Genomic DNA, 26,630 nt, shown 5'->3' with positions numbered 1-26,630 from the left:
TTCATCCTACTCCTCCAAAATTCACTTGTACCCATTCCAGTCAACCAGCTATCCAAACAATTCTCAGGCAATCACTAATTGATTTTTGTTACCTCAAATACATTTAATATTTACAGAGTGTTATATAAATGGAAGAATACACTATGTACACTTTTATATCTATATTCTTTAATGTAATGCAATATTCTTATAATTCTTTCATATTCTTACATATAGCAGTAACTTACTACTTTGCATTGCTAACTAGTATTCTGTTTGATGGACATGCCCACAATTTTTTGTCAATTCACCCATCAATGAAAATTTGGGTTGTTTCCAGGTTTGGGCCATTTTCAATCAAACTATTATGAACATTCACATACAGTTATTTTTGTGGCCATATATTTTCTCTTTTTTTTGTGGTGCTGGGGATTGAACCCAGGGCCTTATGCATGCTAGACAAACACTCTACCAACTGAGCTATACCCCAGTCCATGTTTTCTCTTGAGAAAATAAATAAGGGGTTGAATTTTTGGTTCATAAGGCAAATGTATGCTATGTTATAGGAAACTGACAAGCTATTTTCTGAAGTAACTACCATTTTATATTCCCACCACAATATGTGAAAGTTCCAATTGCTTGACATTCTTGTCAATACTTGGAGTTTGTAGTCTTTTTAAGTTTGGTCGCTACAAGTTTTGTAGTTATAGTCCATTATAATTTGCTTTTCCCAAATGATTAAAATTGTGAGGACATTTTCATATGCTGGTTGACTATTTCCATATCTTCTTTTGAAAAATTTTCAAACATTGTTTTTTATAAAACTAGGTTTTGCCTTTAGAATGAATGAAAGCAATATATGGAATATGGTAGACCAGATGAGTCTCCGACAATATGTTTCTGCTGTTTGACATATTCAATACCTTATACATTTTCAGAAACTGATTCATGAAATCTTTATGTGGCCCTCATAATCATAAGATCACATTTTTATTCTAATAATAAGATGACAGAATTTCCTGGACATCTGATATACTGCTGCTTTTGTAATAACCCTAAAAGAGTTCTACTTGAAAAGGTAGAATTATTGGACCCTGTCTTACATGTTCTGTATGATCCAGACATGCACATAGGTTCTATAATGCATCAATCATATTAAACTTAGGAACACTCTAAGTAAGTAAAGTTGATCTTGAATCTATTGGTGTTTCTCAGGTTCTACCCACAATTTACTCCTTATGTTACTGTTCTAGTTAGCCCAATAACTGAGTTCAATAGGGGAAAAGATTTCTTTCACTGATAATTATTCTTGCTGGGTTATAGGTTTACGAAATATTGAATTGACCATGGAATGACCATGAAGACCTGGGGCATTCAGAGAATTGGGCAAGTTGCCTTCAACTTTGAATAATCTTGTCCAGTTTTTCAGTATACCATATAATAAGTTCCATTTTCTGTTTGTCAAAACATGCAATTTTGGAAGCACTAGCTTATTCTTCCAACATATATGTAGTTGTTTAGCAATAAAGATCCTGTTTTCTGCCCTGTTTCTCTTCCCTACACCCAGTTCTCTTCTTCAACCCCAACACCAGCCTACTCTAGCCTGATATATTATTATATTATATAGAAAAATGGTTCCAGCTGCACGATGACAAACAACCTGTCCTCAGAACATCCTGACTTTGGTAATATCTATTTCAATGGCTATTTCTTCAAGTTATCTCAGCATAAATTTGACCTGGTTTTATGTGAATTAGAGTACTTAACACCAAGGCTTTCTTTAGAACTCCATAGATGAGTTCTAATGAAGAACAGCTAAGACAGCTTGTACCAGTTATTCATTCTAGAAGTGTTACTAAGTGCTTACTATGTATCAGGCACAGTTACAATGCTTGATGGACCACATTTATGGAATCCTTTGATTTTACCAGGTCTTGAGGCCACAATGCCTCAACAAGCCTACCCTAGCAGATTTATCAAATCAATAACTTTAAAGCCACCCATCTCCAACTCTAATTAACCAAAATTATGTAGCAGAGGAAGTAGACAAATAACTAGTAGACAAATAACTATCAGACTGAAAGTAAGATATGCCCAGAAACAATAATGGAAAGTACAGAATAATAGGCTGGCTTCCATTTGGGGAGATCTGCCCTCAAATATTGTAACTATGCAAAGACAATAAGTCTACTGACTATTCAAGATATTGGTTAAAGCTACAAAGACTTTTGAAGAATTCATATTTACTATAGTATCCTCCAATACAATAACATCTAGGAAACCTGTAGCCTGAACAAGAAATACCTGTGGTAATTCAAAGAAACAATATACCACCCACAGCCCCTATATGTACCTGTAGTATTCTACAGCACTTAATTTTTTCCTTAATTTTCTCCCTTTCACAATCTGGTGATTATGCAGTTTCTCATAAAAATGGTATTTTATCCCTGCACTGGTTCTTGATCCATTCGTGTTATCATAATAATTTATATTTGCAACTTAGTTTGCTTCCAGGATCTTTGACATTTCCAACTATGACACCAAGTTTGAAGAACACTACTCAAAACCCTTCATAAATGCATCTGCTCTTTATGGTTAAATGGAACACAACACATTTTTTGAGGAATACTTCTGATGTTGTGCCTACTGACAATTCAATAGTTCAACCTATTTCAAAGAAATTGGCTGCAATACAAAACATTCTTTCACATGAAAAGCCTCTTTCAAAGAAACCGAGATTATATTAGAAAAGAAAAATCTTCTCAGAAAAATAGGAATAAGAAAAAACTTCCTTGCCTTGATAAACAGTATCTTTTAAAAAATGTTATTCTTAAAATTGAGAGACTGAATACTTTGCTCCTAAGAGTGGGGACGAAACAAGGATATCCATTCTCACCATGCCTATTCAACAGTGTTGGACTTTTTAGCTAGCACAATAAGGCAAGACTAGAAAATAAAAGGCATACATAAAAGAAAGTAACAAAATTGTCCCTATTCACAGATAACTTGTCTACATAAAAACTACCAAACAATCCATATAAATCTCCTAGAACAAATAAGCAATTTCACTAAGTTGCAGGATACAAGAATAACACACAAAGACCCAAGTTGTGTTTTTATACACTAGCAAGAGCAAGTGACACCAAAATGAAATAATATCATATCATTTACAATTTCTTAAAAACTGAAAGTCTTAGGTGTAAACCTAACAAAATATGTAAAGGAATTGTATGCTGAAAACTACACAATATTGATAAGAGAAATGTTTGAGAATCAGAATAAATGGAGAGACACAGCATGTTCATGAGTTGGAAGACTCAAGTGTAAGAATGTCAAGCCTGTCCAAATTGATGTATATACTTAATGTAATTTATATCAAAATCCAAGTAAAATGTTATGGTTATATATAGACAACATATATCTATAATGGATAAATAGATGAGAGAAAAATATTATATCTATAAAAAAATCTTGCCCAGGCTTTGGTAGAAAAGTCAAAGGAACTAGAATCACTAAAAACAGTTTTGAAAAACGGTAGAAAGAATTAAAGTGCCCAATTTCAATTTTTATTATATAACTGCAATACAGTAATCAGAACTGGGTGGTATTGGCAGAATGATAGAGGCATAGATCAATGGAGCAGAACATAGAATCCAAATATAGGCACACACAAATATACCCATTGATTTTTGACAAAAGGGCAAAAGCAATTCAGTGAAGAAAAGATATTTTCAACAAATGGTATTGAAACAATTGGAAGTTCACAAGGCAAAAAGTGAACCTCAACCAAAGATTCACACTTCATACACAAATTAACTCAAAATGCATTGTGAATTTGCATATAATATATAAAACTATATAACTTTTAGGAGAAAATCTTTGGGATACGGGATTAGGCAAAGAATCCTTAGAGTTACTTGATACCAAAAGCATAATATATAAAGAATGATTGATAAATTAGATTTCATCAATGTTAACAAAAAAAACTTTTGGGGGCTGGGGATGTGGCTCAAGCGGTAGCGCGCTTGCCTGGAATGCGTGCAGCCCGGGTTCGATCCTCAGCACCACATACAAAGATGTTGTGTCCGCCGAAAACTAAAAAATAAATATTAAAATTCTCTCTCTCTCTCTCTCTCTCTCTCTCTCTCTCTCTCTCTCTCTCTCTCTTTCTTTAAAAAAAAACTTTTGTTTCATGAAAGAGACCATTAAAAGGATAGAAATATAGTTTATACAGTAGGAGAAAATATTCTCGAATCACATATCTGACCAAAAGAATCTAGTATCTATATACATAAAGAACTGAAAACTTAAAAGTAAAACCAAATAAGCAAATAGAAAATAGTAAAAAGATATGAAGAGACATTTCACAGAAAATGACATACAATGGTAAATAAGCACATAAAAATATGGAAAACACTATTTGCATTATGCAATGTTGATCAGAACAGACAAAATATGAAATAGAATTCCCAAACCTAATTGTCTGTTTGTTTGTTTGTTTTGTTTTTTTGAACTGGGGGTTGAATCCAGGGGCAAAAATTAATAAATCAATGCAATTACAATAGAAAATTTGAAGAGAATTACATCTATTGTATGTGTTGCTGAGGATTGAACCCAGTGCCTCATGTGTGCTAGGCAAGTGCTCTATCACTGAGACACAACCTCAGCCCTAGTTACATCTATTTTAACATGAATTCATAATTTAAATCTTTCTCACATAAAAACTCTAAGTGAACATGGCTTCATTAGTGAATTCCATTAAACTTTTGATGAATAATGGTAATCCCACACAAAATGTTTCAGAAAATTAAAGAATGTGTGCTTTAAAATAATTTTATGAGTCCAATATTAACCTAAACTAAAATCAGAAAGGAAGCATTTTTAAAATAACAAAATCTGGACCAGCCAGGCATGGTGGCACATGCTTGTAATCCCAGTGGTTCTGGAGGCTGAGGCAGGAGGATCACAAGTTCAAATCCAGTAGGGTTCAAAAGTTTCTTTAAAAGTGAAACACAATTCAGCAATTGCACTTCTGGCCACTTATCCCACAAAAATGAAAGCTTATACTATATTCTCTACCTCTCCCTTTCCTTTCTGTCCCTTTCATATACACACAAACAAGCATGTACGCATGTGTACATACATACACACACCTGCATACAGATGCTTATAGCAAGTTTATTCATAATAACCCAAACCTGGAAACAACCCAGCTATTCTTCAGTGGGTAATCCAATAGGTGAATGCAATAGATTATGCAACTGTGTCATTTTCATACCATGGAATACTTCTCAGCAATAAAATGGAACAAACTATTAAGAATATCAGTGAATCTTTAGATAATTATGCCAAGTAAACTAATCATTCCCTAAAAGTTACCTGCCATATGATTCCACTTGTATAATATTTTGGGGGAATACCAGGGATTGAACCTAGGGGCACTTAACCACTGAGCCACATCCCAAGTTCATTTTTATTTTTATTTTTATTTTGAGACAGGATCTCACCATGCTGCTTAGGGCCTTGCTTAGTTGCTGAGTCTGGCTTTGCACTTGTGATCCTCCTGCCTCAGCCTCCCAAGCTAATGGGACTACCACATCCAGCTTATACAACATTCTTGAAATGACAAAATTATAGAAATAAAAAATGCATTAGTGGTTGCCCGAGGTTAAGGACCTGATGGGAGCAGGGACAACATGAGGGATCCTCATGATGATATACTGTTCTATCTTGATTATATCAATGTCAATGTCCTCTTTGTGATATTATACTATAGTTTTGCAAGTCATTACCATTGGAGGACATTGAGTAAAAGATATATGAAATCTGCCTGTATTATATTTTACAAATGCATGTGGATCTAAAATTATCTCAATATAAATTATCTAATTAAAAATAAAAACTGGGGGGTTGGGGCTGTAGCTCAGTGGTAGAGCACTTGCCTAGCACATGCAAGGCCCTGGGTTCAATCCTCAGCACCACATAAAAATAAATAAATAAAGGTATGTGTCCAACTACAACTAAAAAATAAATAAAATTTAAAAAATAAATAAAAACTGGGGAGCTGGGATTGTGGTTCAGTGGTAGAGTGCTCACCTAGCACTCATGAGGTGCTGGGTTCAATCCTCAGCACAACATAAAAATAAAATAAAGGTATTGTGTCCATCTACAATTAAAAAACATATTTTAATTAATAAATAAATAAATAACTGGGGGATGGGGTTGTGGCTCAGTGGTAGAGCGCTTGCCTTGTCTGTGTGAGGCCCTGGGTTCAATTCTCAACACCATATATAAATAAAATAAAGGTCCATCAGCAACTAAAAATATATATTTAAAAAATAATAATAAAAAAACTTTTAAAAATCTGGTTACTTTAAATATCCATAAAATCAATGTGCCTATCATCAACTGTCAAAAAGGAGAAAGAAAATTCACAAATCACCAATATCAAGAATAAAAGAGCAGGGTGTAGTGGTTCATACCTGTAATCCCAGTAACTCAGGAGGCTGATACAGGAGGATCACAAGTTCAAAGCAAGCCTCAGCAACGAAGTGAGGCTCTAAACAACTAAAAATATATTACCAAAAACAGGTATGAGGGGAATACTGGTCTACCACATGTCCTCAGCGGACATCAGGTGAGAGGTGCCCAATCCATATGCCCAATCAGTAGGAGGGTAACCTATAGAAGTGCATATTATGATAATAAGACAAGAATTACTAGCATCATGAAAAAAAATCTAATGGAAACTGGACTGCATCAACAGCAGAGAGAATACAGTAGGTCTAGTGTCTGGCTGAGCAGTTGGGGGAAGACAATGAGAGTGGGGTTCATCTGTGGATCTAGGGCATACTCACCAACTAATGAGGAAAGGGTGGTTAACAAGAGGTGTGTAAAGAGTGGACAAATGTCAGGTTGGCAAAGGCACTCCCAAAAAGCCGCTTGGTGGGTGACTAAAATTACCTGTGTTGAAGATTGTCAGTGACCTTAGAGTTGAGTAATGGGCAAATAGGTCTGGAGAAACCACAGTTGGATATGGAATAATGGATTACCTAGATCAGTGAAAGGTAATGAGCAAATGGGACTTGACTACACAGTTACATAGAGGATGTAAAAGGTGCTTGAATGGAATCAGTGGTAGCAGGGTTGATATTAATTGATTGAAGAGTTCTATGGCAAGCTAAAATGGGTTAGAAAGACCAGAATTACTTAGAATTAAACACTAAGAACTGGAGACACTGTGTATACTGTGGGTGATGTTGTAGTTGCAACAGTTTTATCCTGGAGTTGGTCCAATCAAGCTAAAGTGTCAGACCATGCCCATCCCAGATATCTGCCAAGTCCATCTGAAGTTCCAAAGGTTTCCAGAAGACCCAGGCAATATAAATGGTGGTAGAGATGGCCCAACAGACTACTTGACAAATATATCAACAAAAGTCTTCCCAGACAGGGAAGAAGTTGGGGTGGGTAGGACAGTCTGTGTCACCATCATGGGCACAGGACAGGGATGTTAACATTGAAGGCATCTTCTAGCAGGTAGGGAAGTTGGTGCTTGGTCCCAGAGTCATGAAGCTATATCACCATGGACATGATAAAGCAGGGGCCCTCGTTATGCTGATAAAAGTGGCAGTGACTGGGTCCGAAGCGTGTCTGTGAGGAGAAAGCATAAAAGCTCTTATGTATGAGACAGCTCCTTACAGACTGAAAAAGACCTGACCTGGGATCGAGGGCTGGATGAGTTGCAAAAATGCTACCCTGTAAAGTAGTCCCAGCCTCAGAGGGGCCCAGGGAAGCACTGAGAAGAAAGGTAAGGAGGTATTTGTGGAAGCTGATCCAGAAGGGAACCTTTGCTGTGTTTTGGGGGAAGTGGGGAAGAAAGTAGATGATATGGGTAGACCAGGTGCAATCAAGCTTATAGTGATATTAGCCCAAAGCATTGTCACCTGGCAAAATGACAGGGTTTGAGCAGTGGGAGAGAAGTAGCAATGAAGTTTCAGTTTTTATTTATCATAGGAGATACACACATACCATGGGTAAGATGTGAGATCAGTGTCACAGCAGAAATATTTTTCCACTAGTAATTGTTGGAACATAAAGAGTTCGTTGTGCAGGGGGTCCAACTGGGCCCATTAGAGGGCTTCTGCATGAGGAACATGGTAGCACTATTGGAGAGTTTCTAATTACTACCATAAGTTAAAGCTCAATTTATGAACTGTAAGGGTAAGAACTACCATAGTAGCAAAGACCTTTTGGAAGACTCTGAAATTGTCCCCTACCCCACCAAGACATTAAATAAAAAGCAATATTGAATTCCTAGGGAATGTTAAACATTAGTATCCACCTTAATGACCTAAAAAGTAAAGGAGTGGGTGGTTCCCATCATTTCTCCAGTTATTCCTACAAAAACACATGGCTCCTTGAGAATTAATCTGGTGGTTAATTTTGTGTGCCCAGATTACACATTATTTCTCCAGGTGTTTGTATGGCTGTATTCTGGATGAGATTAGCATTTGAATATGCAAACTCCATAAAGTAGTCTGTCCTCCCCAATGTAGATGGCAACATCCAATCTAAGGGCCTGAATGGAAATAAAAAGCAGAGGAGGGACAAATTCACCCACTACTACTATCACCAAGTCCATGAACTGAGCTGCCCACACACACCCTCAAGTGCAACCACAGATACTTCAGTTTCTCCCTTCTTCTAATACAGAATCTTCCCACGTTGAGGTGTTTACTGAAGATCATGCTGAAGTTAGAAGGCATCAAATGTAATATAAATGTAGAAAGGGAGGGACCATTTGTGAATTTTAGAACACAAGGATTCTCACCATCTCCATTCTCCATCATTCCAAACTCCCTTCTAAATTCTGCCTTTGCTCCCAGTAGGTGGCACTCCACCTATTTCCTTCCACCTCAATGTCATGATTGCTGCCAGTAGTATGTTCTGTGACTCTTGAAAACTTCTTTTTCTCACCTTGAATATGAAACCTAGGCATGTTTCTTGAACAAGAAATTCTAAATGTCCCATTTTCCAGTAGGTAGCAAGTGCATCCAAGGCAATCCAGAGAGGTGACCCCTTGCTCACTAAGCCTCTGGATACTTTATTGCTCATACTGATCCTCAAAGTTGGTAGCTCCTCTCTTGCTTAGTCTTTCCAGTTCATAATAAAGTTTATTCTGCTTTCCAGATCTCAGTATTCCTGCTTTATTTCTTTATTCTGACTAGTGTTCTCAATTCAGAGGAGGTTTGGCCATTTCAAAGGCCTTTTGGCCTTTTCTATGCCCCCAACTATTCTAGCACCAAAGAAGAGAACTATATGTGCTTTCCTGGAAGTGGGGTGGAATTGGTCATAGACAACAGTTCTAATAAACTCCCCAGACACTACCATGTACAAGACCTGTGCTGGCCTCACTGTAACCATTTCCATGGAAACCAGAAAAAATATGCATTTTGAACAGTTCAAGGTCAAGTCCCTGTGGCACATATTTTTTCTACACTGAATGGCTCAGGTGAAAGTGGCTCAAGTAAAAGTGATACAGGCTAAATCCTAGATAGACCTACTTCTCCCCAGCCAACCATCAAAGGTCATCATAAGCTTTCCAACTTGCCACACTATTACCAACTGACAGAGATATCACAAACTTTCTTAGATTAAAACTGCCTGTTTTAGTCTGTTTTGTGCTGCTTCAATAGAAGACGGAACACTGGGTGATTTATAAAGAATGGAGATTTATTTCTTCCATCTCTCCACTATTGAGAAGCTCCATCTGGTGAGGGCCTCCATGGCACATTATATTATGGAGTACACATGAACAAAAGAAGGGAGAGCGGAGCTGAAGTCATCATTTTATCAGGAAGCCATTCCCTTGATAACTAACCCCTCCCATAACAACAGCATTATTTCATTTATAAGTTCAGAGTTCTTATGGTCTAATCACTTACTAAAGGTTATTTTATCAATACCGTTGCATTCGGGGTAAAGTTTCCAACACATGAACTTTGGGGAACACATTCAAACAATAACACTGCCCAACTAGCTCACTTCCCCAGGTTCAGAGAATTGATGGCCATTTTTCTCCATCACCCAAATAAAAAAAAATGCCCTGAACCTTTGGGCTATTCCTTCATTCAAAATTGAAATGATTTTGTTCCAAAAGAATAAGCACAAGTGAAGAGAAGAAGAGAGAGAACTCAAATTACTAGCATACGGGATGAAAAAGGCAATATCACAACAGACACTTCAGAAATACAGAAGATAATCAAAAACTATTTTGAATCCTTATACTCCAATAAATTAGAAGATAGTGAAGGCATAGATAAATTTCTTAAGTCATATGATCTGCCCAGATTGAGTCAGGAGGATATAGAAAACCTAAACAGACCAATATCAATTGAGGAGATAGAAGAAACCATAAAAAGACTACCAACTAAGAAAAGCCCAGGTCCCGATGGGTATACAGCAGAATTTTACAAAACCTTTAAAGAAGAACTAATACCAATACTTTTCAAGCTACTTCAGGAAATAGAAAAGGAGGGAGAACTTCCAAATTCATTCTATGAGGCCAACATCACCCTGATACCTAAACCAGACAAAGACACTTCAAAGAAAGAAAACTACAGACCAATATCTCTAATGAACCTAGATGCAAAAATCCTCAATAAAATTCTGGTGAATCGGATACAAAAACATATAAAAAAAATTGTACACCATGATCAAGTAGGATTCATCCCTGGGATGCAAGGCTGGTTCAATATACGGAAATCAATAAATGTTATTCACCACATCAATAGACTTAAAAATAAGAACCATATGATCATCTCGATAGATGCGGAAAAAGCATTTGACAAAGTACAGCATCCCTTTATGTTCAAAACTCTAGAAAAACTAGGGATAACAGGAACATACCTCAATATTGTAAAAGCAATCTATGCTAAGCCTCAGGCTAGCATTATTCTGAATGGAGAAAAACTGAAGGTATTCCCTCTAAAATCTGGAACAAGACAGGGATGCCCTCTCTCTCCACTTCTCTTCAACATAGTTCTCGAAACACTGGCCAGAGCAATTAGACAGACGAAAGAAATTAAAGGCATAAAAATAGGAAAAGAAGAAATTAAATTATCACTATTTGCAGATGATATGATTCTATATCTAGCAGACCCAAAAGGCTCTACAAAGAAACTATTAGAGCTAATAAATGAATTCAGCAAAGTGGCAGGATTTAAAATCAACACGCATAAATCAAAGGCATTCCTGTATGTCAGCGACAAATCCTCTGAAATGGAAATGAGGACAACCACTCCATTCAAAATATCTTCAAAAAAAATAAAATACTTGGGAATCAACCTAACAAAAGAGGTGAAAGACTTATACAATGAAAACTACAGAACCCTAAAGAGAGAAATAGAAGAAGATCTTAGAAGATGGAAAAATATACCCTGTTCATGGATAGGCAGAACTAACATCATCAAAATGGCGATATTACCAAAAGTTCTCTATAGGTTTAATGCAATGCCAATCAAAATCCCAATGGCATTTCTTGTAGAAATAGAGAAAGCAATCATGAAATTCATATGGAAAAATAAAAGACCCAGAATAGCAAAAACAATGCTAAGCAAGAAGTGTGAATCAGGCGGTATAGCGATACCAGACTTCAAACTATACTACAGAGCAATAGTAACAAAAACAGCATGGTACTGGTACCAAAACAGGCGTGTGGACCAATGGTACAGAATAGAGGACACAGAAACCAATCCACAAAACTACAACTATCTTATATTTGATAAAGGGGCTAAAAGCATGCAATGGAGGAAGGATAGCATCTTCAACAAATGGTGCTGGGAAAACTGGAAATCCATATGCAACAAAATGAAACTGAATCCCTTTCTCTCGCCATGCACAAAAGTGAATTCAAAATGGATCAAGGAACTTGATATCAAATCAGAGACGCGCCGTCTGATAGAAGAAAAAGTTGGCTACGATCTACAGTCGGTGGGGTTGGGCTCCAAATTCCTCAATAGGACACCCATAGCACAAAAGTTAATAACTAGAATCAACAAATGGGACTTACTCAAACTAAGAAGTTTTTTCTCAGCAAAAGAAACAATAAGAGAGGTAAATAGGGAGCCTACATCCTGGGAACAAATCTTTACTCCTCACACTTCAGATAGAGCCCTAATATCCAGAGTATACAAAGAACTCAAAAAATTAGACAATAAGAGAACAAACAACCCAATCAACAAATGGGCCAAGGACCTGAACAGACACTTCACAGAGGAGGACATACAGTCAATCAACAAGTACATGAAAAAATGCTCAACATCTCTAGCTGTCAGAGAAATGCAAATCAAAACCACCCTAAGATACCATCTCACTCCAGTAAGATTGGCAGCCATTATGAAGTCAAACAACAACAAGTGCTGGCGAGGACGTGGGGAAAAGGGTACACTTGTACATTGCTGGTGGGACTGCAGATTGGTGCAGCCAATTTGGAAAGCAGTATGGAGATTTCTTGGAAAGCTGGGAATGGAGCCACCATTTGACCCAGCTATTCCCCTTCTTGGTCTATTCCCTAAAGACCTAAAAAGAGCATGCTACAGGGACACTGCTACATCGATGTTCATAGCAGCACAGTTCACAATAGCAAGACTGTGGAACCAACCTAGATGCCCTTCAATAGACGAATGGATAAAAAAAATGTGGCATTTATACACAATGGAGTATTACTCTGCATTAAAAAATGACAAAATCATAGAATTTACAGGGAAATGGATGGCATTAGAGCAGATTATGCTAAGTGAAGCTAGCCAATCCCTAAAAAACAAATGCCAAATGTCTTCTTTGATATAAGGAAAGTAACTAAGAACAGAGTAGGGACGAAGAACAGGAGAAGAAGATTAACATTTAACAGGGATGAGAGGTGGGAGGGAAAGGGAGAGAGAAGGTAAATTGCACGGTAATGGAAGGAGACCCTCAGGGTTATACAGTGGAGGGGGTAGAGAGAGAGGAGGGGAGGGGAGGGGAGAGGTGGGGAGGGGGGAGGGTGGATGATGGGAAAGGCAGCGGAGCACAACAGACACTAGTATGGCAATTTGTAAATCAATGGATGTGTAACTGATGTGAATCTGCAATCTGTGTATGGGGTGAAGGTGGGAGTTCATAACCCACTAGAATCAAAGTGTGGAATATGATATGTCAAGAAATTTGTAATGTTTTGAACAACCCACAATAAAAAATTAAAAAAAAAAAAAAAAAAAAAGAAAAAAAAAAAAGAATAAGCACAATGGTGCTCTATTATGTTGTGCTTTCCCCTCTCATATGTAAATATCCTTGGAAATGAAACACCCAAAACTATAGAAAGATTCATTATCTATAAGGACATTTCAAATTCATTACCTATATGGCATTTCAAAATACTCAAAGTGATTGTTTTAGTCAGGTTTTTCACTGCTGTGACTCAAAGACCCAACCAGAACAATTTTAGGGGAGAAAATGTTTATTTGAAGACTCACAATTTCAGAGGTCTCAGTCCATAGACAGTCAACTCCATTCCTCAGGGCTCGAAGTGAGGCAGAACAACATGGTGGTCTTAGAGTATGGTATAGGAAAGCAGCTCACATGAGAGAGAGGATCCACTCATCAGATACCAAATATATACCCAAAGCCACCCCCCCAATGCCCACCTCCTCCAGTCACACCCTACTTGCCTTCAGTTACCACTCAATTAATCCCCATCAGAGGGTTAATTCACTGATTGGGTTAAGGCTTTCAAAATCACATCATTTCTCCTCTAAACCTTCTTGTATTGAGCTTTTGGGGGACACCTCACATTCAAATCATAACAGTGACGTACAGAGACTGAGTGATCGACAAAAAGAGATGAATGAGATTACATGAAACTAAAAAGCTTCTGCATAGGAATGAAATAATCAACAGAATGAAGAAAGAACATACAGAATCAGAGAATATATTTGTCAAATGTACAACTGATACAGTGTTTATATCCAAAATATGTAACAGAGTTAAACAATTCCATAGTTAAAAAAAAAAGTCTGATTTTTTTTTTAAATGGGCAAAAGGCATATACAGATATTTCTCAAAAAAAAAGACATACAAATGACCAACAAGTATATGAAAAAATGTTGATCACTAATTATCATGAAATGTCAATTAAAATCACAATAAGATATCACCTCTCACCTGTTATAATGATTTTCTTTTTCTTTTTCTTTTTCTTTTTTTCTTTCTTTTTTTTTTGGTACCAGAGATTGAACTCAGGAGTACTCAACAACTGAGCCACATCCCCAGCCCTATTTTGTACTTTTATTTGGAGACAGGGTCTCACTGAGTTGCTTAGCGCCTCACTGATGCTGAGGCTGGCTTTGAACTCATGATCCTCTTGTCTCAGCCTCCCGAGCCACTGGGATTACAGACATGTTCCATCTCCCTTATCAAAAAACCTAAAGAGGGCTGGGTGAGATGATGCATGCCTGTAATCCCAGGGGCTTGGGTAGCTGAAGCAGGAGGATCACAAGTTCAAAGCCAGTCTCAGCAATTTAGCAAGGCCCTAAGCAACTCAGTGAGAGCCTGGTTCTAAATAAAATACAAAAAGGACTAGGGATGTGGCTCCAAGGCATCCCTGGGTTCAATCTCCAGTACCAAAAAAAAAAAAAAAAACTAAAGAGAACAAGTGGTGGTACGGATATGGAGAAAAGAGAAACCTTGCACATTGTTATTGGGAATGTAAACTAGTACGACCATTATGGAAAACAATATGGAGGTTCCTCAAATACTTAAAGCTAGAACTAGAACTACTATATGATACAGCAATTCTACCACTGGGTCTATATTCAAAATACATGAGATGACCATGAGATACAATATGAGTGAGATAAAGTGATATCTACACTCCCATGCTCATTATAGCATTATTTATAATAGACAGGATATAGAATCAACCTAAGTGTCCACCAATGGATGAATGAATAAAGAAAATATACAATGGAATACAAATACACAATGGAATACTACTTCACATTCAAAATCGGGGAAATCTTGTCACTTTTTACAACATGGATAAAACTGGAAGACATTATGTTACATAAAATAAGCCAGATATATAATGATAAATACAACATGATCTCACTTATATGTGGAATCTAAAAATGTCAAACTCAGAAACAGAGAGTAGAATGGTCAGGAGGGATGTTAGTCAAAAAACACAAAATTTCATTCAGATAGGAGGAATAATTTCAAGACATCTGTTGTATATCATAGTGACTATAGTTAATAATGACGTATTGTAATACTCGAAAATTGCTGAGGGTATATTGTAAGTGTTCTCACTACAAAAAAAAATAAATATGTAAGATCATTCATTTGTTGAATAGCTTGATTTAGCCATTGCACAACTCATACATATATCAAAACATCATGTGGGCCTAGCACAATGGCACATACCTATAATCCTAGTGACTTGGGAGGCTGAGGCAAGAGGATTGCCAGTTCAAGGACAGCCTTAGCAACTTAGTGAGACCCTGTCTTAAAATTTTAAAAAAATTATAAAAGGGTTGGGAATGTAGCTCAGTAAAGCACTCCCGGGTTCAATCCCCAGTACCCCCAAAAAAATACCCCATCAAGTAGTATGCCTTAAATATATGCCATTTTACTTGTAATTCTATAAATAAATAAAATCAAAGAGAAAAGAAAATTAATCTGGAAAAATACATAGAAAATATCCAGCCAACAGATACTCTTTAGGCACTGATAACATTTCTGGTCTTCTCTGCCCATCTGCCTCTTTATCATTTTACAGGGTAGCTGTTAGTTAAGCTTATTGAGTTTGTAATGCCAGATTTGTTCGACCCCAATAGACCTCCAGGAGCTGAATTCGATGCAATCACACAAGAGTCTTTATTGCAAGCTTGAGCCTGGACTCACAACCGTTTCCAACATGGCAGTCCTGAGGAGTGAGTCCTGGCCCTTAGTTCAGTGAGGATTTATAGGTTTAGGGGGATACTCTCTGCGTCACAATATCACACAGCAAATCATTTCATACTGCAGGAAAATCAAACAACTCTTAACATTGATTAGCACATTCATGGCGGGAACAAGTTGGGTAGGGGTGATTGGTTAGTTCAAGAGGTGGATACAGGGCTGGGGATGTGGCTCAAGCGGTAGCATGCTCGCCTGGCATGCGTGCGGCCTGGGTTCGATCCTCAGCACCACATACAAAGATGTTGTGTCCGCCAAAAACTAAAAAATAAATATTAAAGTTTCTCTCTCTCTCACTCTCTCTCTTTAAAAAAAAAAAAAAGAGGTGGATACATTTGAACTGATTGGTTTAAGCTGCAAGGGGTGTACCTGCTAAACTACACATTTTCCTTGGTATTTCGGGTATTTTCCCTGTCTCATGCTGAATGGTGGTTGCTAGGTGGTTGCTATAGGTCTTCACCTAGCGTAACTGAGTCAGGGACACCTGGCACTCCAGATCTCTCCTGTTAAACAACTCAGCAGGGTGGGTATGTGCCTAGGAGCGCTCTGTGGGTTTTTCCAAGGACAGGGTCATGCTCCCTCCCTCTGGACAGGCCTTGAGGTAGAAGCTGGTTTCTCAAAAATGGAGTCACATCAGTTTCTCAAGTTTAGCCCATTTCTTCCTAAAATGTCTATGGAGAATTCTTCCTGCAGCTCAACAGCAGTCTCTTCCTCCTATAAAGGCCTTTTCACTTTCTTGATTTTAGTTCACTTTGTGTCTTCAGCTCATTCATGTGTTTTATGCTTTATTTGATTTGTTTTGGGATCAGAATAAAAAACAATCTCATGAGACTTTCTGCACCTGAACTGATAGCAGAAATTGAATTCAGGATAAATTTTGAAGACATGGCTCACAGGGTTTGATTAAAGATTGAATATGTACTGTGAAAGAGTCAAGGTGGCTCTTTGGGAGCTGAACAATTAGAAAGGTAGTGTTACCATTTAACATAATGGGGCAGACTGTGGGATGATCAGATTGGGACTAGGGTCAGGAAAAGGGATGTGAAGTAGAAAAGAACAAACATCAAAATCTTTCATCTTCAGAAATCTTAAAATTTGTGTTTAAATAACAGTATCTTTTATTTATTCTTTACTATGTATCAGACACATTGCTAAATTCAATGCCTGAATTAATTTATTTAACTTCCCAACAATTGCATGAGGTAAATCTTATCAATTTTTCAGATTAAAAGAGTATTAGAAACTGGGCATGGTGGCACCCCCCTGTAATCCTAGTGATTACAGTGGAAGGCTGAGGTAGGAGATTCACAAGTTCAAAGCAAGACTCAAAAACTTTGTGAGGCCCTGTCCCAAAATGAAATATAAAAAAGACTGGGGATGTATCTCAGTCGAAAAGCACCCTGGGGTTCAATCTCTGGTAATAATAAAAAAAATTACTTGTCTGGGATACAGAATGTAAATGCAATGTGGGCTGGGGTGTAGCTCAGTGGTTAAGTGTCCCTGGTTCCACTCCTGGCACCAAAAAATTTTTTTAAATTTTAAAAAGACTATTAGAGAGATGATATGGCCTACACATACACAGTGTTAATCATAATCTTTTTTTCAAATAAATGTTTAAACTTTATTTTTCTCATTAGTCATCAAAAATTGTAATATCAATTGGAAAGTACATTTAGATTAGACAGGAGTATAGAAATTCTTTCGTAATATATGTGTCAAATTGAAAATTGATTTTTCAGTGTTCCAACATCTATTTTTCTCATTTCTAGACATTTTTTATTCTAATTTGTTATATATGACAGAAGAGTGCATTACAGTTCATATTAAACATATAGAGCACAATTTTTCATATCTCTAGTTGTATATAAAGTATATTCACACTATTTGAGACTTTATACATGCACTTAGAATAATAATGTCCATCTCATTCCACCATCTTTCCTACCCCCATACCCCCTCTCTTCCCCTCCCACCTCTTTGCCCTATCTAGAGTTTGTCTAATCCTCCCTTGCTCTCCCTCCCTACCCCACTATAAATCAGCCTCCTTATATCAGAGAAAACATTCGGCATTTGGTTTTTTGTGATTAGCTAACTTCATTTAGCATGATATTCTCCAACTTCATCCATTTACCTGCAAATGGCATGATTTTATTCTCTTTTATTGCTGAGTAATATTCCATTATGTATATATACCACATTTTCTTTATCCATTCATCTACTTAAGGGCATCTAGGTTAGCTCCACAGTTTAGCTACTGTGAATTGTGCTGCTATAAACATTGATGTGGCTGTGTCCCTGTAGTATGCTGTTTTTAAGTCCTTTGGGTATAGACTGAGGCATGGGATAGCTGGGTCAAAAAGTGGTTCCGTTCCTAGTTTTCCAAGGAATCTCCATACTGCTTTCCGTATTGACTGCACCATTTTGCAGTCCCACCAGCAATGTGTGAGTGTGCCTTTGTTGTTTGTATTTGTTAATAGCAGTCATTCTGACTGGAGTGAGATGAAATCTTGAGTAGTTTTGATTTGCATTTTCTTAATTGCTAGAAATGTTGAACATTTTTTCATATATTTGTTAATTGACTGTATATCCTCTTCTGAGACGTGTCTGTTCAGTTCCTTGGCCCATTTATTGATTGGGTTGTTTGTTTTTTGAGTTTTTGTTTTGGTTTTTTTTGGGGGGGGGCGGGGTGAGATTTTTCTTTTTTTTTTTAATTATTAGTTGTTCAAAACATTACATAGCTTTTTTTTTTTTTTTTGAGTTCTTTATTTACCCTAGAAATTAGTTCTCTATCTGATGTGCAAGTGGTAAAAATTTGCTCCCAAGATGTAGGTTCTCTATTCACATCACTGATTGTTTCTTTTGCTGAGAGGAAACTTTTTACTTTGAATCCATCCCATTTATTAATTCTTGAGTTTAATTCTTGCACTATAGGAGTCTTATTAAGGAAGTTGGAGCCTAATCCCACATGATAGAGATTTGGGCCTACTTTTTCTTCTATTAAATGCAGGGTCTCTGGTTTAATTCCTAGGTCCTTGATCCACTTTGAGTTGAGTTTTGTGCATGGTGAGAGATAGGGGTTTAATTTCATTTTGTTACATATGGATTTCCAGTTTTCCCAGCACCATTTTTTAAAGAGGCTATCTTTTCTCCAATGTATGTTTTTGGCATCTTTGTCTAATATAAGATAACTATAATTATGTGGGTTAGTCTCTGTGTCCTCTATTCTGCACCATTGGTCTACCAGTCTGTTTTGGTGCCAATACCATGCTGTTTTTGTTACTATTGCTCTGTAGCATAGTTTAAGGTCTGGTATTGTGATGCTACCTCTTCCACTCTGCTTGCTAAGGATTGCTTTGGCTATTCTGGATCTCTTATTTTTCCAGATGGTTTTCATGACTGCTTTTTCTATTTCTATGAGGAATCTCATTGGGATTCTGATTGGAATTGCCTTAAATCTGTATAGTGCTTTTGGTAGTATGGTCTTTTTGACAATATTAATTCTGCCTATCCAAGGACAAGGAAGATCTTTCCATCTTCTGAAGTCTTCTTTAATTTCTTTCTTTAGCGTTCTGTAGTTTTCATTGTAGAGGTCTTTCAGCCCTTGTTAAGTTGATTTTTTTTTTGAGGCTATTGTAAATGGGGTAGTTTTCCTCATTTCCCTTTCAGAGGATTTGTCACTGTTATACAGAAATGCCTTTGATTTATGGGCATTGATTTTGTATCCTTCTATTTTGCTGAGTTCATTTACTAGTTCTAGAAGTTTTCTGGTGGAATTTTTTGGGACTTCTAGGTATAGAATCATATCATTGGCAAATAGTGCTAATTTGAATTCTTCTTTTCCTATACATATCCCTTTAATTTCTTTCGTCTAATTGCTCTGGCCACTGTTTCAATAACTATGTTGAATAGAAGTGATGAAAGAGGGCATCACTGTCTTGTTCCATTTTTTAGAGAGAATGCATTCAATTTTTCTCCTTTTAGAATGATGTTAGGGCACTGCACGGCCCACGCAAGGGACATCATTGGGCTCCAGGCCACAGCTGACTCCAGCTGGGGGACCATGGGCACCTCCACCTCCAGGGGCCAGGCCACCTGGGACCCCAGGCCAAAGCTGGACCTCAGGAGGCGCTGGACCTGAGCCAACTGCCACCCAAGCTGCTCCTGGTGGTGCTGAGCCATGTGCCCCCATGCTGGCTCCTCACCCACTGCCACCAGGTGTGCTGGGAGTGGCGCACCCTGGTGCATGGCCAGGCCCTGTGGCTACTGATCTTGGCCCAGGACTATGGTGCTGCTTGGCCGCGCCCTGCTGTTGTTTGTCTGCAACTGCCTGCCTCCCCGACCCGCTTGCGATGCCAGGCTTTGTCCTCTGGGCCGCTTCTGCGAGCACAGACCATTGGGAAGCAACCTCATCTGCAAACCACGTGGCCAAGAAAGCCTCTGGAAATGGATGGTGCAGCACAGTGGAGATGGCCTCGTGGTGGAAAAAAAAAAAAAAAAAAACAAGAAAACCGTGCGGGGGGCGGGGGGGCTACACAAACCTGTTTCGTCCTTCAGTTGGTGCTGCAAGAAGCAGGTCTTGGACCTGGAGGAGGAGGTCTGTGGCCAGAACTGCTGGACAGTGGCAGGATTAAGATTTGTGTCTCTGACTGGTGGGGAGCCCGACACGACAGTGGCTGTATGTATCAACTCCTTGTCCAACTTCTAGACGCTGACCAGATCGTCCTAGATAAATTCTCTGCTGTGCCTGACCCCATTAAGCAGTGGAACAACAATATCTGTCTTCAGGTCACCCATGTGTTCTCCAACATCAAGACAGGCGTCCGTTTTGTGTCTTTCGAACACTGGGGGCAGGACACACAGTTCTGGGCTGGCCCCTATGGAGCCTGTGTGACCAACTCCAGTGTGATCATACGTGTCTGTCAGCCCTAGTCAAGGGCTTCCTTTCTTGTGAGAGAGCCTGACCATGCCTTCTAGGCGCCCAGACATTTGGCTGTGACCCCTCACTAACCAAGTGCTTCTACCTCTCTGGCACAGTGAGAACCACAGGGTCCAGTCAGGAGTCCTTCTGGGCCCTGCATTCAGGTTCTGGAAACCACTGGAAGCCTGGTCTTCCATCAGGTCTACCTACGGTTGCTGCTTTTGGTGGGCACAGCACTGCTTAATGGAGACCCACAGGCGATACCTGAGGAGGCCTTCTCACCCCCTCTTCTCTCTACCAGCAGTTCAGCACAGCACCCTCTGCCCTGTCCCCTCTGTTGGTGTCTTGTCCCCTCTCCTTTCTGCTTCAGGGACTTAGCTGGTCCTTTCAGGGAAGCCCTGTACTTGACTCTGAACTCTGACTTTCATCCTGACTAGCCAAATTCCAGCTGCCTTGGGTGGTAAACTTGACCTTCCAGCCTTCTGAGCTACAGGGCTGGACCCAGGCCTTGAAGCTAAAGGTCACCTAGGTTCAAACAGGATTTGGAGATAAATCTGCCCACACTGACTTCCCTGGGAAATGAGGAGGTAACTCAAGTCCAGCCCTGATTCTCAAGGACCTCTGTAATTGTGTGATATTTAAAGTGATTTTATTTTTCATTTTGACATTTTGTTTTCCAAACAGCAAGAGAATAATCTAACAGCTATAATATATAATGCATCTCGAATGTATCTGGCCATCATATATAATAAATTTATTATTTTGCCAAAAAAAATAGAATGATAGAATGATGTTGGCCTGGGGCTTAGCATAGATAGCTTTTACAATGTTGAGATATGTTTCCGTTATCCCTAGCTTTTCTAGTGTTTTGAACATGAAGGGGTGCTGTATTTTGTCAAATGCTTTTTCTGCGTCTATTGAGATGATCATATGGTTCTTATCTTTAAGTCTATTGATGTGATGAGTCACATTTATTGATTTCCTGTATGTTGAACCAACCTTGCATCCCTGGGATGAGCCCCACTTGATAGTGGTGCGCTATCTTTTTTATATGTTTTTGTATTCATTTGCCAGAATTTTATTGAGGATTTTTGCATCTATGTTCATTAGAGTTATTGGTCTGAAGCTTTCTTTCTTTGATGTGTCTTTGCCTGGTTTTGGATGAAAGACCTAAGCAATCTCAATCTACTTGGGACCTCATTTTGCTCTGAAACTTAACCTCTGACCTACTGTAGTCTTAAAGTCAGGAAAATACCACAGAAAAGCTCTGTGGAAACAGTTCTCGGAAAAGCCAAAGCCACCGCAGATGGTGATCACCTAAGATAGGCCAAGATATCCACATATCTGAAATTCCAGATGGCCCCCACCTAGGTGTGGTGACCAATATCTAATCTAGAAGCCCTGCAGTTTGGCACGTACCCCCCTTGTGACATCCTCACTATTTAAACCAATCAATTTTATGTGCGTCAACCCCTTGAACTAACCAATAATTCTTTCCAGATTCTTTCCCGCCACTTGATACACTAATCATGTTTTAGAGTTTTTATTTGATTTTCCCGCAGTGTGTGATGATTTGCTAAGAGATGCTATGATGTATGTGGGGGTCCCTGCCTTCTCCAAAGAATGTATAAAACTGCTACAAACCCTGGGCTCAGGGCCTCTCAGAATCACCTGTTGCTGTGTGCTTTCGGAGGACCGAGCTAGCTCACAATAAACACCTCTTTGCTGCTTACATCGATCTTGGTCTCTGGTGGTCTTTTGGGGGTCCCGAATTCGAGCATAACATGGAATCAGGATGATATTGGCCTCATAGAATGAGTTTGGAAGTGCTCCCTCTTTTTCTATTTCCTGAAATAAATTGAAGAGTATTGGTTTTAGTTCTTCTTTAAATTGTGTATATCATCCTGATTCAACTTGGGCAAATCAAATGACCCTAGAAATTTGTCTATGCCTTCAATATTTTCTATTATATTAGAGTATAAATTTTCAAAATAATTTTTAATCATCTTCTGTATTTCTGTCTGTTGTGATTTTTCCTTTTTCATCACATATGTTAGTAATTAGAGTTTTCTCTCTCCTTCTCTTCATTAGCATGGTTAAGGGTTTGTTAATTTTATTTATTTTTTCAAAGAACCAACTATTTGTTTTGTCAATTTTTTCAATTGTTTCCTTTGTTTTGATTTCATTGATTTCAGCTCTGATTTTAATTATTTCGTGTCTTCTACTGCTCTTGGTGTTGATTTGTTCTTCTTTTTCTAGGGCTTTGAGATGTAATGTTAAGTCATTTATTTGTTGACTTTTTCTTTTTTTAAGGAATGAACTCCATGCAATAAACTTTTTTCTTAGCACTGCCTTCATAGTGTCCCAAGGATTTTGATACGTTGTATCAGTGTTCTCATTCACCTCTAAGAATTTTTTAATCTCCTCCTTGATGTCTTTTGCAACCCATTGTTCATTCAGTAGTGTATTATTTAGTTGAAGTAGCTTTGATTTTTTATTTTATCATTGATTTCTAATTTCTTTCCATTATGATCTGATAGAATGCAAGGTAGTATCTCTACTTTTTTATATTTGATAAGAGTTGCTTTGTAGCATAATATATGGTCTATTTTAGAGAAGGATCCATGTGCTGCTAAGAAGAAAGTGTATTAGTTCATTGAAGGATGAAATATTCTATATATATCAGTTAAGTCTAAGTTATTGATTGTATTATTGAGTTCTTAATCATAATCTTGAAAGACACAATCTCAAATGTCATAATCCTAAATGTTGAAACCCTGAAAGATTTAAATTCCTAAAGTCTAATATTCCCAATGTCTAAATTCCTTAAAGATCAAAATTCCAAAAATTATAATCCCAAAATATTAAAATCCCAAATACTGAAATCGTAAAAACCCAAATCCTGAAAACTACATGTCACATTTTTTTAATGCAAAAGCTTCTATAAAAAGGATATAAAGCCAAATTCTAGGAAGGGCTTAGTGCATTTTCAACTATATGCAGAATAGTTGCCAAATTATTCAATCAGACTACTTCTTCTCCTGCCCAAGCTCTTTCAATAATAATAACAACAATGCCCTTCCTCAGACAATAAAAGAACTTGACAAACTCAAGTTTGTCATACTGGTCTGGGAAAATCAGGATGGAGTCCTCATCCCCCCCACCCCCCACACCCCCCACATCCCGCCAAGTGTTGAAGATTAAACACCAGAGAAACACCAAGGCAAGCATAGAAAGCAAGTTTTATTTAAGAGACAACAACTGGGACCCAGAGCTGGCGCCTGCAGGAGTGGGGGTCTTTTGTGCCTTTATAGATGTCAGGTTTCCTTTCCTCTCTCAACCCTCCTCCTCCTATCTTGCCTACCAAAAGGCAGGAAAGAGGCGCCCCAGGGGGTAATCACTTGTGTTGGAAAATGGGATCTTTCCCATCCCCTGGAGGTATCAGCACCTCCCATTTCCTTTTCTTGGATAATCAGCCACCTGTCCTTTGCCTAGGTCTCTCACAGGCAATCATCCAAACACACAAAATAACTTGGTTAGAGGTTATATAGTTTCCTTCTGTGTTATAAAACCTAGGCATGCAGTCAGATAGGAAGAATAACTTCTAGTGTTCTATGGAATAGTAGGATAACTATGGTTGACAACAGTTAATTATATATTTCAAAATAGCTTGTAGAGAAGATTTTAAATGTTCCCAGTACAAAGAAATGACCGATGCGGCAGTGGATATGTCAATTACCCTGATCTGATCATTACACATTGTATACATGTATTGAAATGTCATACATGTATACAATATATTATTATACATGTATACATATTAATTTAATATAAATATAATTATTAAATTAATTGAAATAAAAATATTTTTAAATAAAATACATCTAAAAAAACATTAAATGGTGAACTCTTCTTGGTTAGGGATTTGACTGCTAAAAAAGATCCGTATTTACCACTAAATCTATCATTTTTAAAAAATTTCATGCATGTCACTTTGGCTAATGGACAGCATTTCTGAAATTGTCTCCACTGGTTTTTTATAATCTATATATAACATATAGATTATATATATGTATGTATTTCAAGTCCCTGATGGATCAGAAAATTCTGAACTTTTCTGTTCATTTATCTGTTCAGGACATCTCAAATGTCATAATCCCAAATGTTGAAACCCTGTTGAAGCACTTTATACTTAAGATTTGGAGACTTTGTAGAAAAAAAAAAATAGGATTTCAAGTGAATTTCCAAACCATAATGACAAATTTGGAATTAGGTGCAACCAAGGCTTCTAAAAGTGAATTTCAAAATGTTACCAATAAAGTTTGTTGTTGCCCATTAAGCCCAATACCTTTGGTGGAAATGTCTCACGAGTGGACTGGCCATGCAATATAGTAACAATGAAAACTTCAGTTTAAAAACTTGCCATTTGGGGCTGAGGATGTGGCTCAAGCGGTAGCGCGCTCGCCTGGCATGCGTGCGGCCCGGGTTCGATCCTCAGCACCACATACAAACAAAGATGTTGTGTCTGCCGAAAACTAAAAAATAAACATTAAAATTCTCTCTTCTCTCTCTCTCTAAAAAAAAAAAAAAAAAAAAAAAAAAAAAACTTGCCATTTGTCTGCATTGGCATTCATTCCAGCTAATGAAAATCCAAGAACTTTCAATAAATTAAAGCCACATTTGCTTGAAGAAGCCAGCAAAGTTACTGACAGGTTAAAAAATAATTACGTGCACAGAACGACAAGAAGACACACAACAGTGGTGCTGTTCAATCTCCAGTATTTCTGTCAAATCTGTGGTCTGTATATGAGTGTATGCAAAATAGATTTTCACATACCCAAATAAGATAGAAGCATAACATAGAAAATGGGAAAACTTAATGGGGAATGTTCGTGATGGTGACTATCAAATCATAGAAGAATTTCAAAAAAGAGCAGCACCTGTAATGTTTTGAACAACCAATTAAAAAAAAAAAAAGAGCAGCACCACATAGAAAATAAATGGGAACACATTCTCCAAGGAGATTCATGCCCTGAAAGCAAAACAGCAGCTATTCATTACTATGCAAGGCTTCAAAATATAGTTAAGGGTCATGCAGGATGCTGTATGCTTCCTTCTACACACCTTCTCATGATCTTCCTGAATATACCTTTACTCACAGTATTACCCCTTGTTTCCTCTATCCACCTAGTTAAAGTGATGACTTACTAATCACTCAAGATGAAGTTTGTGGATCATATTCTCTGTGAGGCTGTACCTGACACTACTTTTGCTTCTAGACAGACAAAATAAGATAAAAATACAGCTAACAATTACATAGTCACTACTCTATGTCAGTTTCTATCCCAGGCACTTTGCATGCAATGTATTCATTCAGATTTCACAATGTATTCATTTAGATCTAGTACCATAAACTAGGTACCATTATTTATTACCACTTCACAAATAAGAAAAATGAGATAGAGAACTTAGCTCACACAGGTAGTCCAGATTTCAATGAACATCTATATTTTTCACATTCATGCTCTCCTGCCTGGCCTTCACACTAGCTTTCTTGGCTGTTTAGCCAGTTTTTTTGTCACTGTGGTCAAAATACCAGACATAAAGAATTTACAAGAAAGGTCCATTTTGGCTCACAGTTACAGAAGTTTCAGTCCATGGACAGACAGCTGGCTTTAGGGTGAAGCGAGTCAAAACATCATGACAGGGCTGGGGCTATAGCGCAGTTGGTAGAGTGTTT

General features: G+C 37.8%; 1 non-coding gene and 1 pseudogene across 1 annotated transcript; one reads left to right on the top strand and one right to left on the bottom strand.

Annotated features, from left to right (window-relative positions):
• Positions 1-396: 396 nt before the first annotated feature.
• Positions 397-469, bottom strand: Trnaa-agc (transfer RNA alanine (anticodon AGC)). Its single transcript has one exon. It is a non-coding gene; the product is annotated as a tRNA-Ala (tRNA).
• Positions 470-20,032: 19,563 nt separating this feature from the next.
• On the top strand, positions 20,033-20,901 carry LOC124109955 (F-box only protein 27-like; annotated as a pseudogene).
• The last annotated feature ends 5,729 nt before the right edge of the window (positions 20,902-26,630 follow it).

This window comes from Marmota monax, unplaced genomic scaffold (assembly GCF_021218885.2).
Source record: "Marmota monax isolate L192 unplaced genomic scaffold, Marmota_monax_Labrador192_F-V1.1 WCK01_AAM20220418_F8-fsc00054, whole genome shotgun sequence".
NCBI classification, from domain to species: Eukaryota; Metazoa; Chordata; class Mammalia; order Rodentia; family Sciuridae; genus Marmota; species Marmota monax.
Note: the sequence above shows the minus strand (reverse complement) of the source record. Positions and strands in the feature narration are given on the sequence as shown.